Source organism: Pteropus alecto, unplaced genomic scaffold (assembly GCF_000325575.1).
Source record: "Pteropus alecto unplaced genomic scaffold, ASM32557v1 scaffold87, whole genome shotgun sequence".
NCBI classification, from domain to species: domain Eukaryota; kingdom Metazoa; phylum Chordata; class Mammalia; order Chiroptera; family Pteropodidae; genus Pteropus; species Pteropus alecto.
Window position 1 is genome coordinate 10,027,945 of NW_006443225.1, and position 13,932 is coordinate 10,041,876.

A 13,932-nucleotide genomic window follows, 5' to 3' on the forward strand; every position below is an offset into this window, starting at 1 on the left:
GCATTAATTAATTTTTATATGAAATAACATATTTAAAGAAAGCACCTGTATTATTTACATTTCCTATACTTTTGATTTCAGTGCTTTGTCTTAGGATCCAATATCTTCTTAAAAACAGTTCAAGTATAATGAGATATTTAAAAATCTTAGAGCAGCTGATTACAGGGTGTTATGAGTTGAATTGTATCTGCTCCTCCCCATTCCCCTCACCCCAAAGTCCCCCAGATTGTGACCTAATTTGGAAATAGGATCATCGCAGATATAGTTAAATTAATATGAGGTCATACTGAATTAAGATGGGCCCCTAATCTGTTATGACTGGTGTCTTTATAAGAAGACAGCCATGTGAAGGCACAGACACAGGGAGAAGGCCATGTGAAGATGGAGGCAGAGATTGGATTGATGAATCTATAAGCCAGGGAACACAAAGGATAGCTGGCTGTCACCAGAAACTAGGAGACAGACCTGAATTCTCCCTCAGAGCACTCAGAAGGAACCAACCCTGCAGACATCTTGATTTAGGACTTCTTGGCTCCAGAACTATGAGAGAATAAATTTCTCTTGTTTTAAGCTACCTAGTTTACATAGCATAATAAAATTTAGCATTAGCCAGTTTGTGAAACCTCGTGAAACCTCGTAACACAGCCATAGGAAACAAATATACAGGGCAATTATAATATAGGCGGGGGGCTCTTTTAAAATTTTTTCAATTCTAATTTTTCATTTATTTGTTTATCACAATTATAATATAGGCGGGGGGCTCCTTTAAAATTTTTTCAATTCCAATTTTTCATTTATTTGTTTATTCATTAAATATTTGTTAAGTGACTACTACATGTCAAGTACTCTCTCGTCACTGGAAATAACATAAGACAGAGAAAAGTCCTTGCCTTAGCGAAGTGAAAATTCTAATAGAGGGGAATAGTAATAAACATATACATAATGTAACATAAATGAGTGTTAGATGCTGTGAAGAAAAATAAAACAGGAAAATATTAGAAAGTAGTATATAGAGGTCACAGAAGGCATCTTTGAGAAGAAGACATTTGAGCAAAGTCCTGACTGAAGTAAGAAAGTAAGCTAGGCAAGGATGTGGGGTTGGGAGGAGGGTGGGGAAGAACTTTCTTGATAGAGGGAACCAGTACAAATGACCAGTGCATTTTAAAGTTGAGAAATAAAAACAAAATTATTATTGAACAATCTCAGGTTTAATTTTTTAGGTGAACAACTTACATATAATTAAAATTTTACAAAGAAGGAAAATAAGTTATATATATATATATATAAGCAGTTTCTAATCAAATTTTTAAATGCAACTAAAATCTACTTATAGTATTTAGAAACCTCAACAATGTCTGATAATTAAAAGTAAAAGTTTAAGTAAATTAAAAGTTTAATTAAAAGTAAAAGTAAAAGTTTAAATTCTTAGAGTGTAAGGAATCAGTGTTCAAAATTCAGTTAAGTTTAATGTGAAATTTGTTCATTTGGGAATAAATTAATATAATTAGTAATACCAACTTTAGAAAATAAAATGATTAAATATTCAAAGCTGACGCTTTTAAAAATGTTCCCAGTTCAAAAATGGGCAAAAGGCTTGAATAGCCATTTCTCCAATGAAGGTATAACAAGTGGCCAGTAAACACATGAAAAGATGCTCAACTTCATTAGTCATCAGGGTAACACAAATCAAAACCACAATGAGATACCACTTCACACCCATTAGGATGGCTATTGTCAAAGAAACAGAAAATAACAAGTGTTGGTGAGGATGTGGAGATATTGGAAACTTTATAACTGTTGGTGGGAATGTAAAATGGTACAGCCTATGTGGAAAACACTTTGATGGTTCCTCAAAAAATTAAACATAGAATTACCATATGATCCAGCAATTTCACCCCGGGGTATATACACAAAATAACTGAAAGCAGGGACTCAAATAGATGTTTGTACTTTCCGGCTTATAGCAGCATTATTCACAATAGACAAAAAGCGGAAACGACCTAAATGTCCATCGATGGGTGAATGAATACACAAAACCTGGTACATAGATACAACAGAATTTATTCAGCTTCAAAAAGAAAGGAAATTGTGATACATGCTACAGTGTAGATAAATTATGATGACGTTATGCTAAGTGAAATAAGCCAGACACAAAAGGACAAACATTGTATGATCTCACTTATATGAAGTACCTAGAATAGTTAAATTCATAGAGAAAGAAAGGAGGATAGAGGTTATCAGGGGTTAGGGGAAAAGAGGAATGAGAAGTTATTATTTAATGGATATAGAGTTTCTATTATGATAAAAATGTTCTAGAAATACATAGTGGTGATGTTGCCACAATACTGTGATTGTATTTAATGCCACTGGATTGTACACTTGAAAACTGTTAAAATGGTAAATTTTTATGTTATTATATTTTACCACAATAGAAAAGAACAAAGCATGTGCTATGAGAGTTCACTGCTTTAGCCAAACTCTCTGAGCCCTAGAATAAAACTCCTGTGGAGACAGGTCATCGCTCTTGCTCTGAAGGCACCCCTTCAGTGCTCCCAGTAACTATCTTCCCCCAAATGGGCTCGATAGAGTATGACTATGGCCTCCTTCGCCACAGTTCCCACAGCCTGTGCTATGGCTCATTAGAGTTCCTATGATGTGACTTTTAATTCTATTGTTTTCTGGAAAGCCTTGAAAAAGCTCCAGATAGCCTATGTTGCTTTCTCTTTTCATTTCAAATATTCTCAGCTCACTAAGAAAGATGGAGTCACTTACCAAGTTGAAGTTTGTACACTTATCGTTTTCCTTAATACTTTCCATGTTAATTTTTAAATTCAGATCAGGCCTATTGTAGGTGACGTGACTGTTCTCAGTAGTGCCTAAATACTTGGTTGGCAACAAGATGACTTGACAGCTTAGCTCTTGTGTATGTTTTCTTGGTTTGTGCAATCTATCCAACCCCAGCAGGCAAAATACTGTAATTGCAATGTACCTGCTGGCAATTATGATAAATCATACAGCCTACAAGTCAGCACCACAGATAAAACCGTACACACGAGAAGACAAAGGAACAGATAAGCTGTAAAGCAAACAAAAATATTAATAAGAGATTTAACCCAAAAGATTGCTTTACAGAAAAAAGCCCCCCAAAACAAACAAAAACCCACCCAAATGTCTGAAAAAACTGGAACAAAGTCACAAGAAACAAGTTCCTTTTACTTTAGACAAAGTTTAGTCACATGAAAGAGATAATTGGAAAAAATATTTTTCTTAATCTGTAGAGAGTTTCATCTGCCAGATAATTCTCAGGTGATGCCACCCTCCCTCACTCCATTATGCTTAAGTGAAATCACAAACACTGTTCAAGACTTATAATAAATACAGCAATGATGGAAGTTCACAAAGAGGTAGAAGTAAAAATATTTGCACATGCATGAATAAAAGTTATCAATGAAAACAACATACCAATCATTCTGGAAAATATGTTCCCAGAAATGGCAGTGAGGGGGAGAGAATGCTCTGGCTTTGCTCACGTAACTCACATAACACCAGAGTTGTCAGTTACTCATACCCATGAAGCCCTGACTCTGGACCTTTACCTTCTATTCCCACAAGTGTCTTGCCCTTTCTTCTCCTTGTCTTTGCTCATGCTATTCCCTCTGAATTGAACACCCACTCCCATCTTACCCAGCACCCAGGCTCCCTGAGTCCAAATCCCACACATCACATGGCCCAGTTTAAAGGTCCATCCTCAATGAAGCCTTTTCTGAGCTCCTCAGCTGAAAGCAATCTCTCTCTCATAAAGTCCTGTAACACCATCTGTACTTCTCTTAAGGCACTCCCTTTTCTGCATGGTACTATATTTATTTATGTACATAAATGATTTCTCTGGAACCCTAAAAAGAGATGTTCTTCAAAGATCTCTGCTGGACCCCCTTCTCTAGTCCATCTACATCTACACACACAGATACACATGTATCCCTCCACCAGGACCATCTCCTCACCGCTTCACAGCCTCTTACCTCTATTAACATGACTCCAATGTCTCTATTCTAATCTTCTGTCTTACGGTTCTCTCAAGTTTAGTCCCTCATTTCTGACTGCCTGTTAGATATCTGTGCCAAGTCCCCTTGAAACCACAAACTCACTAAGTCTACAATACAAATGATCATCTTTCCTGCCCAAGTCTCTTCCTCTGTTCTCCTTATGTTAATGACCACCTTCCTGGTCACTTGGGTGCAAACCGCTTGCCCATCCTCACTGCCCACATCCAGTCATTACAAGTCTTGCCAATTTCATTTCTGTAATATTATTGTAATTTCAACCCTTTCTCCTCACCCCATTTCCCTTCCTCCCAACCTCCAACTACTATCTTACCTTATTCATCACTGTATCTGCAGTATCTAGAAATATATATCAAAAGAATGAATAAATTTCCCACCTAATGCCTTTGCTCATTCACATATTCTCTTATTTTGGAATGTTCTTGTACCACATTGCCAATATTTACACTATTGGCAAGGTACAACTCAATTTCTCTACCCTCCATGAAATTTTCCAGAAGGGCAATTTCAGATTTCCGATTTCTGAACCAGTCAGGATTCTTGGTTGCAAACAATGGTAGACAACATAGATTATTTTTAAGAAAAAGAACAACAACAACAACAAAACAATTTATTGAATGATGTGGTGGAGACTCCAGAACAGATGAGAGGCTGAAAATCAGGCAGGATAATCTGTGGGCAGAAGCATGTAGCATGAATGTCACCACCTTTATTGTCACCATGCCCTGCTGCTGCTGGATCTAGGAGCCAAAAGACTCTCTTCACACCATCCTTCATCATTCATCACCTGCTCAGGATTCAGAATCATGGGTGGGCACATACATTTGGCTAATCCTAGGTTATATGCCCGGAGGGTCTGAAGACACAGGGTACCCAACTCCTTGACTTTCATAGGAGGTGCCAAGACTCTGCCTCTCCCAAATACTCATATATGAGAGATTCCTTTAAGGAGTTTCAGATACTGGGCAGCAAAATAAGGCAATAAGTACCCACTAACATGTCCAGTGGCTATGTCTTAACCCTTCCACAAGACTGTAAGTCCCAATGAAGGCAGAACTCATGCCCGGTTCATTTTTGTATCCACTGTAGCTCCTAGAAAAAGTGACTTGCACTTCTAGTAGAGAGAGTGCCTTTCTAATTACTTTACCATATCTACCTTGATTTAAAGTTTCTTATTTAAGCTACTGTGTACCACTTTAAAATTTTCAGATTTTAAAAATTTCTAATGTTTTCTATAAAATTTGATATTATATATATTCCTTCATGGAACGTACAGTCTTATAGAAGATCTTTTGCTTTCTCAGCAATATTCTGGGTCTGCTCTCTTGAATTCCCTTTTGGACTTAGAGCAGTCATCTGCTCAAAAACGCTTCTCAGAGAACAGCCTCTGGAAGGCCGGCTAGGTCAAGTTTGATTATTCACAGAATACCCGTTTACTGAAGTCATTTCTATGTGCTAGGTACTTCGTTAAGTGCTTTGTAAACATTATCTCATTTATTTCTCATAACCACCCAAGGAGGTAGGCATTTTTATTCGCATTTTACAGATGAGAAAACAAGCCTCAAACAGGTTCAGTGAATTGCTCAAGACCACACAGGACTATTTTCTCTAACATAATTTAAATTGGACATAAGAGACTCTAACACTACTGGCCATCTTTTTAGGCTGCTTAGAAACACATGCCTAGCTACCATTTTTTGCCCTTGCACTGTCCAATTCTGACCAGAATATAGTTATAAACCTACATTACAAACCAACTGACTTTGTTTTTGTTTCAAGAAGAGAGTTGCAGTATTGCTGATAACAGTCATTAAGATCATAATGGTAGTTTGAGGCGTCTGTTTTCGTCAGACTGCCTTTAACTCTAAATTCCAGTAAAGCAATAAAGATTGGTATACTTTAGACACTATCTTTCAAAATGGAACCTTCTAGAAATGAGACAGCAAAATTCTCAAAAGTAATCTCTTCTCTACCCTTGGGAATTCATTCCAATTGCTGATGTTCCAGAACCATGTTTTGGACGCCTTAAACATAAAGTTTCTTTCAAAATGAATTTTGTTTTGTTTTTGGTAAGAAATGGTATTGTTTCTATTCTCTACCTCTAGAATGTACTTTTTTGATTTCGTGAGTTTTACTTTCTTGATTTCATTTATATTTTGGTCAGTTAAAATATTTTTGGCAGAAGGTTTTTTAAGAAAAATTATACATTGGAAGTGCCCTGCAAAGTTTCTGCTGAAAAAAAAAAATGGCTTATGGTCTTATGGGGGTTTCCTTGTAAGTAACTAGTCGCTTTTCTCTTGATGCTTTTAGGATTCTCTCTTTAGTTTTATTTTTTGACAATTTAATTATAATGTTTCTTGGTGTGGGACTTCTTGAGTCCATCTTGTTTGGGACTCTGTGCTTCCTGGACCTTGATGTCTCCTTTCTCCCCCAGGTTAGTATAGTTTTCAGCTATTATTTCTTCAAATACGTTTTCTGCCCTTTACTTTTTCTCTTCCCCCTCTGGGACACCTATAATGAGAATTTAGTACACTTGATGTTGTCCTAGAGATCGCTTAACTATCCTCATTTTTCAAAACTCTTTTTTCCTTTTTGCTGTTCAGCTTGAGTGACTGCAGCTATTCTAACTTCCAGATTGCTGACCCATTCTCCTGTGTCATCTAATCTGTTGTCGATTCCTTCTAGCGTATTTTTTTCATTTTGGTTACTGTATTCTTCAACTGTGATTGGTACTTTCTCATATTTTCTATTTCTTTGTTAAAGTTTTCATCATGTTTATCCATTCTTCTCCTGAGTTCAATGAGCATCTTTATGACCATTACTTTTCACTCTTTATTGGGTATATTGCTTATCTCCATTTCATTTATTTTTTTTTTTTTGAGGTTTCATTTTGTCTTTTCATTTGAAACATCTTCCTTTGTCTAATTCTCTGTTTGTTTCTATGTATTAGGGAGATCAGCTACAACTTCTAGTCTTGAGGAAGTGGCCCAGCAGCACAATCCCCTCTGGCCACCAGAGCCAGGTGCTCCCTAAGTGTTCCCTGTGCGGGCTGCATGCACCCTTCCATTGTGGTGGGACCATGGTTGGTTGTAAGCATACTGTTTGATGAGGCTGGCTCCCAGCATGGCAGGCCAAAAGGCCTAGCCCCTGTGGCTGCTGTGGGTGTGCTGTTGGGCTGATACACCCATTTTCGAATCATTGTTATTGAGATACTGAGAGAAGCTTAAAGCTTAAACACTTTTTTTTTTTAAATTGGTCTCTTACCCTTGAAGCACTCATTTTTATTTATACATGTTACTTTCCTGTCCCATTGATAGGTAAATATTTTTATGTAGTTGAAATTTCAGATCCTTTTTCTTGAAATAATGACATTATTTGAAAGCTCTTTTTTTCAAAAGCCATTGTTGCCATTTACCTCCGTAGGTGACTTTTAACTAAGCCTGTGTTCATAAACATCAAGTGTGAAGGGCTGGAAAGGAGAGGATTGTCATTACATAACCTTGTTTGACCTAAATTTCATTTTATGCTCATGTTTTAAAGTATCCTGCTCCCAATATTTCATTCAGTTTGTGGGAAAATAAATAGGTAAAATATCTCACATTTTAAGAAACTATATAACCATATTTTTTAAAGCAACCAAGACTTGCTTAGCTTATTTACAATAGACTGGCCAAATGTTGCCATGGAAGATGTAACACCACCATAACAAAAACCATGAGAAAATTATCCAGAGCATCACATTACAATGGGGAAATAAAAAGAAAAAGAAAGTTTAACTTGCCAGGAGGTCAAATCTCCTAGGAGAGAAGGTATTAGGTATAGTTGAACTTTCATGATTTTTCTAATTTAGTATTTTAAGGATCTTTAAAGTTGTCATTTTTATCTAGAGACTGCTGTAAAAGAAGTATTGGGTTTCCTAATTTAATTGTCTTATGAATTCAGATTCTATATATTACTTAAACATACTTGCAAAATTCTGTTATATTCCTACACAAATAGAATTCGAAAAATTACTTGAGAAGAACCTAAAGAAAACATATTAGAGAATAATATTTTGCTGATTTTTCTGTGGTTTTTCAAAGTACATTTATAATTCCCTCACTGCTTCTTTTGTTTTCTCCAGTGGGAAAATTATAACATCTTAAATATTAAAATGCTTTAAATAGCCTATGTGATTTATAGAGATTTATATTAAAAGAATAGTCCTCAAATCTACACCATATGCCATTCATCTTTCTTTGAGAATAAATTTGCCTTCTTCTCTCATATTATATCATAGATTGATGATGACGAATGACTTAAGAAGTCATCTCATCACTCCTACCTTCAGATGCAAATAAATCTTGATCTAATTTGAAAGGATAAATTTTATGTAGGGAGCTAAAACACTTTTCTAATACTGCCTGTTTTCCTTCTGTTTGTTAAAATCCAACCTGCTGGGCTGGCCTCAGAGTCTACTCTAGATTTATTTTAGGGTACCAGGTAAGATCTGTCTGAGGCATAAACTTTGGAGATAGCACATTTCATCTTTAATGTTTTCTATTTCCCCTGTTGGGGCCTCTTTTCTTCCAGGCCACACCTCCTGCCTTTTCTGCCACACACCTGTGATAACAGCCCTGGGCTAGCATTCAAGGTGGGCTGGCCAAGCTGGCACTCAGAACATTCTCACTGATTAAACCTAGATTTCATTTCCATGGTATTTGTTCCTTGTTTTCTCAACCAGGTCCTTTCTCTTCATTTTCCCCAGACAATTCTATTAAAGATTCTTGAAGACTTAAAGGAACATGGTTCCAACTGTAAAGTTTATTCACTGTAGAAGAAAGTAAAAGTTTTTTTCTTCTGGAGAAGCAGACTAAATACTTTTAAATCACATGCTTTATTTCTGAAGGGAGGTGTCTGTGCTTCACCATGTGTTGCTCACAGAAAAAAAAAATGAAGCAAGAAGATCAGGAGCAGATTGATCGAAGCTGGGGATGCTGAAGCTCCAGGTCCCCTTTTTTGCACAGGTCTTTTCAAGACTTTGAAAAAGGACTTAGCAATGTTTTCGCATGACATATGTTTGTGCAAAATTTACAAAATAAAGATATTTCAGCTACCCTCAGTTAACAGTACTTTCTTCTCCCTTTGACTTCCTTTCTGTAGCACTTGCCTTTGTGTTAGGTATGTTGGGGGTTGCTGTGGGTAACACAGGATCCTGGTAAGGGGAAGTACAATTGGTGATATATTTAGTATAGGTCTCATAAAATATATTTATATGGTTTGCAGTCATTTCTGTGATTAATTAAATTATAGCTAGGTGTTCTGGGGAAGGAATAGCTCTGAGAATCCTTTTACCTCCCACTATGCTGACCCACCTTGAGTCATATCATAAAGATGCAAAGCTAAGGTTTATACAACATGAATGGGCCCTATCACACCTCTTACCAGCACTGTGTAGGTAAGTGGTGGAGAAATGTGTCTGAAGTGTCCTAAGCTAGTCTATGGAAAATTCTTCCGGTCATCAGATGCATAAAACTGTAAACAGAGGATTCAGTTTGCATTGAAGCCTAGGCATAACCACAGCTTTCCAATTGGAATATATATGATGATGCAACATCTACAATCAAGATGCCATATATGTCGCTCCTTTGTGATGGAAATTGTGTGAAATAGAATTGATCAAAATTCTTTTGATTTTAGGGCACAAACCTGTAGCAGTACTAAACAGAGCAAATACATCTGTATATGAGGTTGGAATGATTTATGCATTCTAAACTTCAATATCTAAAACAAATTTTGATCAACTATAATGAAGGAAAGACTGAATTACTTCTTTATTCTCTTTATAGAAGACTATCTTACAAAATAGCTGTCATATAAAGAAGCACTAAAAAGTATTAAACAAAAAAAATCTAGATGAAAGTATTATAATGGTATGTCAGGTAGTTAATAAAAATATATGTGATTTTCCTGGAGTTTGTGTTATTTATGGTATTTCTCAGCATTTAAAAAATTTTAAACTTATTGTAATTTCTATTACCATTCTAATTTTTAACCTAATTTTGCATTTGTAATTTTGTATTCTTTACTTCAAAGAGGGTCCCCACATTATGTACACTTCTGTCTGTACAAAACCTGGATCTGCCTCTGAATGAGATGAGCTGTTAATCTGATCCCTGGCATCTTACACAATGAATTGATCAAATAAGAAACGAAGTTAGTAAGAAAAGGTAAAAAGTCAAGGTACCATAAGCCGGGCAAGGAGCAGCATATATTAGAAAAAAGCAATAACATATTTTCTAATGTTAATGAACATAGTTTTAAATGAGATTACCTAAAAGAGAGTATGTGACTTGGTTATATATTTAAATTTTTACTTCATTTATTTAGTTCCACTTACTCTCTCTCATTCCAAAACATCTTATTAGTTGCTTAGCATTGGAGGAATATTAATGTTAAACATTTTTAAAGCCTAGTTTCTAGGGTTTTGCCACCTAGATTTTTTTTAATGGATTCTTCTATTTATGTTAGGGGAATTTTCTCTAAACTACACTATCCCAAAACATATATAGCGAGATACTCAGTGGATTATTGAATTGAATTGTCTTCCCTACCTACTTTTCTAGGGCTCTGTCCAAGGGAGCCTACTTCTCATCTCAAGTGTATTTACAAATTCAGCTCCTTCGAAAGTGTAACTAGTGTCAGGGACACGTCAAGCTACAGATAATTACAGTTCTAGAACCAGTTTTCTTGGTGTTGCCTCTGTAAGTCCTTGTTATGATGATTGATTAATTCTTACTCCTCATTCCAAAGGTCTGAAGGTCTGGGGCAAGCAAAGGCACACTGTTTGCAGTAGATTCTTGTCTTTGGAATTTGCATTCTTTGTTATTCTTCTGAGATGGGGTGGTTTCTGATCATATCTATCCCAGACAAAAACCCAGAGCCTCATAAAGTGCTGTTCACTCTTGGTTTCCTATTGACTGACTTTCCTAAAGAAGTAGAATGAATGGTATTGCAGGAAAAGCACAAAGAAACTCTCTTCTACTTCCACTACTGCTTGAATTTTTATCTTTTCATTCTTGAGTTAGACCCTTTTTTTCCTGAAGTATTTATTTTCAGGTTTTCATTCTCCAATATAAATCTTACAGGTAATATATAGCCGATTATTGGTAATAACTAGATTGAGAGACTGTTAAGATCATGCTCTGTCTGCTTCTCTTTCCCCCTTTTACTTAAGCTTTGCTGAAAAACTACTATTTGGTTTTGCTCAAACTGTAAAGGAGCATAAAATAAGACTTTAAAAATCAAATTATGGAAAGCATATCATATCTGTCATGTTTTCTGCATATCGTGATACAACATAAATATATAAAAATATTATATCAAAAAGGTTTTGAGATCCATTGGGCTTCACTTTTTAAATATTTCATAAATCATATCCTCTTGAGGAACTATATTTAAGTCACATATTGGCTTTATTGTCATTTGAAATTACTTGAATTGTTTGAAATTACTTTATTGTATTCTTTAGTTGGGAAACTGACTCGATAGAGGTTTGCGACCTGCTAAACCAGTATGAGTGATTTTCTGTAGATTAAGTATCACACCAGATCAGAAAAATCAGTCCCCAGAAGCATGGCAGCAAATCTGCCAAAAGGCACAAGCTGGTGCTTACCTGAGCTTATCAAGTCATAAGCCTTTTCTGTTTATGAAACTGTGTTCAAGGGTTGCAAGGAGAATATGACCCACCATATCTCTCTTCTATTTTAATCACACGCACACAAAAAATTTCTTCCAGCCAAATGCTCAATAATCTGAAATCACTGTTAGTGTAACACTTTTATCCAAGTATTCCAGCAAATCATTAGCCATTGTGTAACTCTTGCCACAGAACACTCAGCTTCTATTTGGCTAAGTTTAGTATATTAAGTTTTCATATGTGTGTAATATTATAAATGTGTTATCTAATATCAATATTATATATTCATATATGTGTTTATGTAATCCTTATGCACAAAAAGGCTTTAACCCAAACCCTAAAGGATTAAGAACTAGAAATCGGAAGACATGGACTTTCTTAATTTGTTTTTTGATATTTTTGCTTTAATTATTAAAGCAATACATATACATACAATGCTCATTTTAACAATAGGTGAAAAAAAGTTAATAGCCTTTCCCTGCTGCCTTTCCTAATTCTACCTTCTAGTAACCAAGAGTAACAGTTATTTTTTCATATCTTTCTCTAAGACAACACAGTCTGTAGATCAGATTTTGCCCATGATTAGCTGGGACACAAAGCATGGGACTCAAGGCTTCAGTTTTCTCTTGCTAAAAATGAGAATGATTCAAAACCACAATGCAATATTACTTTACACCAGTTAAAATAAAAAAGACAGACAATAATAAGTGTTAGCAAGGATGTAGAGAAATTGGAACCCTAGTACATTGCTGATAGGAATGTAAAATGGTACAATCACTTTGGAAAACTGGCGATTCCTAAAAATATTAAATAGTTTATATTATTTAATATACATTGGAAATATTACTTAATATATTATTAGAATATGACCCAGCAATTCTACAATTACACACACACACACACATATATGAGAAATAAAACATATATCCACACCAAAACAAGTGTTCTTAGCAGCATCATTATTGCCAAGAACTAGAAACAACCCAAACGTCCAACAGCTGATGAATGGATGAACAGAATATGGCATATGGAGTATCATTCAGCCATAAAAGGAGGTATTGCTATGTGCTACACATGGATGAGCCTTGAAAACATTATACTAAATGAAAGAAGTCACAAAAGACCACATATCTTATGATTCCATGTATGTAAAATGTCCAGAATAGGCAAATCATACACAGCAGATTAATAGTTGCCAGAGGCTAGGTTTTCAGGCCTTTTTTAAGCCCCAAAAATGTTTTACAAAAAAATTATGGCAGCACTTCCTGCAACAGCACATGTACTAAAAAACTAGAACAATACAGAGAAAATTAGCATGGTCCCTGTGCAGGATGACATGCAAATTTGTGAAGCATGTCATATATTAACAATAACAAAAAAAGATTCTGGTAATGGTTGCACAACTCTGTAAATATACTAAAAGCCACTAAATGGTAATCTGTAAATGGGAGATTGTTATTGAATGTGAAATATATCCAACAAAGCTGTAAAAAATAATATGAATATACAACTTAGTACTCTCCAACATCTCTTTAGATTATAGAATTTCTATCTCTTACACAGTGTGAAGACACTTCTACATTCTTTTCTTACTTTTCTTCATTTCAATATCAAGTTCTTAACTGCTTATTTCATCCACTATATTTTCTCCATTCTCTTATAATGGTTCTTTATATTTATGCTAAAGTTTAATATTTATTCTATGACATAAATGTCAACTTTTAGTTATGACAATATAGAATCCAAAATATCTTGGTAAAGAAAAAAAGTGAGTTAATAGTTGTCATAATGAGTGTCTTTCTGGCTTTGTATACACAGTAACATCTGTTATTCATCCTATTGATAAGAGAATCAAGAAAGGAAAATATTGGGCCAATCTTGTATGTATGAGGCATCAATTTCATTTTCCAATATTTTTAAGTACAATTATCATATTAACAAATATGGTAATTTGTAGCCTTATTAACAAATATACAAATCATTTGAAAAAAACTTCAATCATTTGTCATTTGGGCCACAGCAAATATCCAACAAATATGCCATCCTGTATAGACCTTCAGCACTGCTCCAAAATATCTCAGAAGACCAGGAGGTGGTGGGGCAGGGTGTGGGCTTATGGGCTGCAGACTCTCTAGATGGGGGAGGAGGGGGAGACCTGAGACTACATTGGCATAAGATTGAAGAAACTTCGAA

General features: G+C 35.3%; 1 pseudogene; it reads left to right on the plus strand.

Moving 5' to 3' along the window:
- Positions 1-13,005: 13,005 nt before the first annotated feature.
- On the plus strand, positions 13,006-13,105 carry LOC112472722 (annotated as a pseudogene).
- Positions 13,106-13,932: the final 827 nt, after the last annotated feature.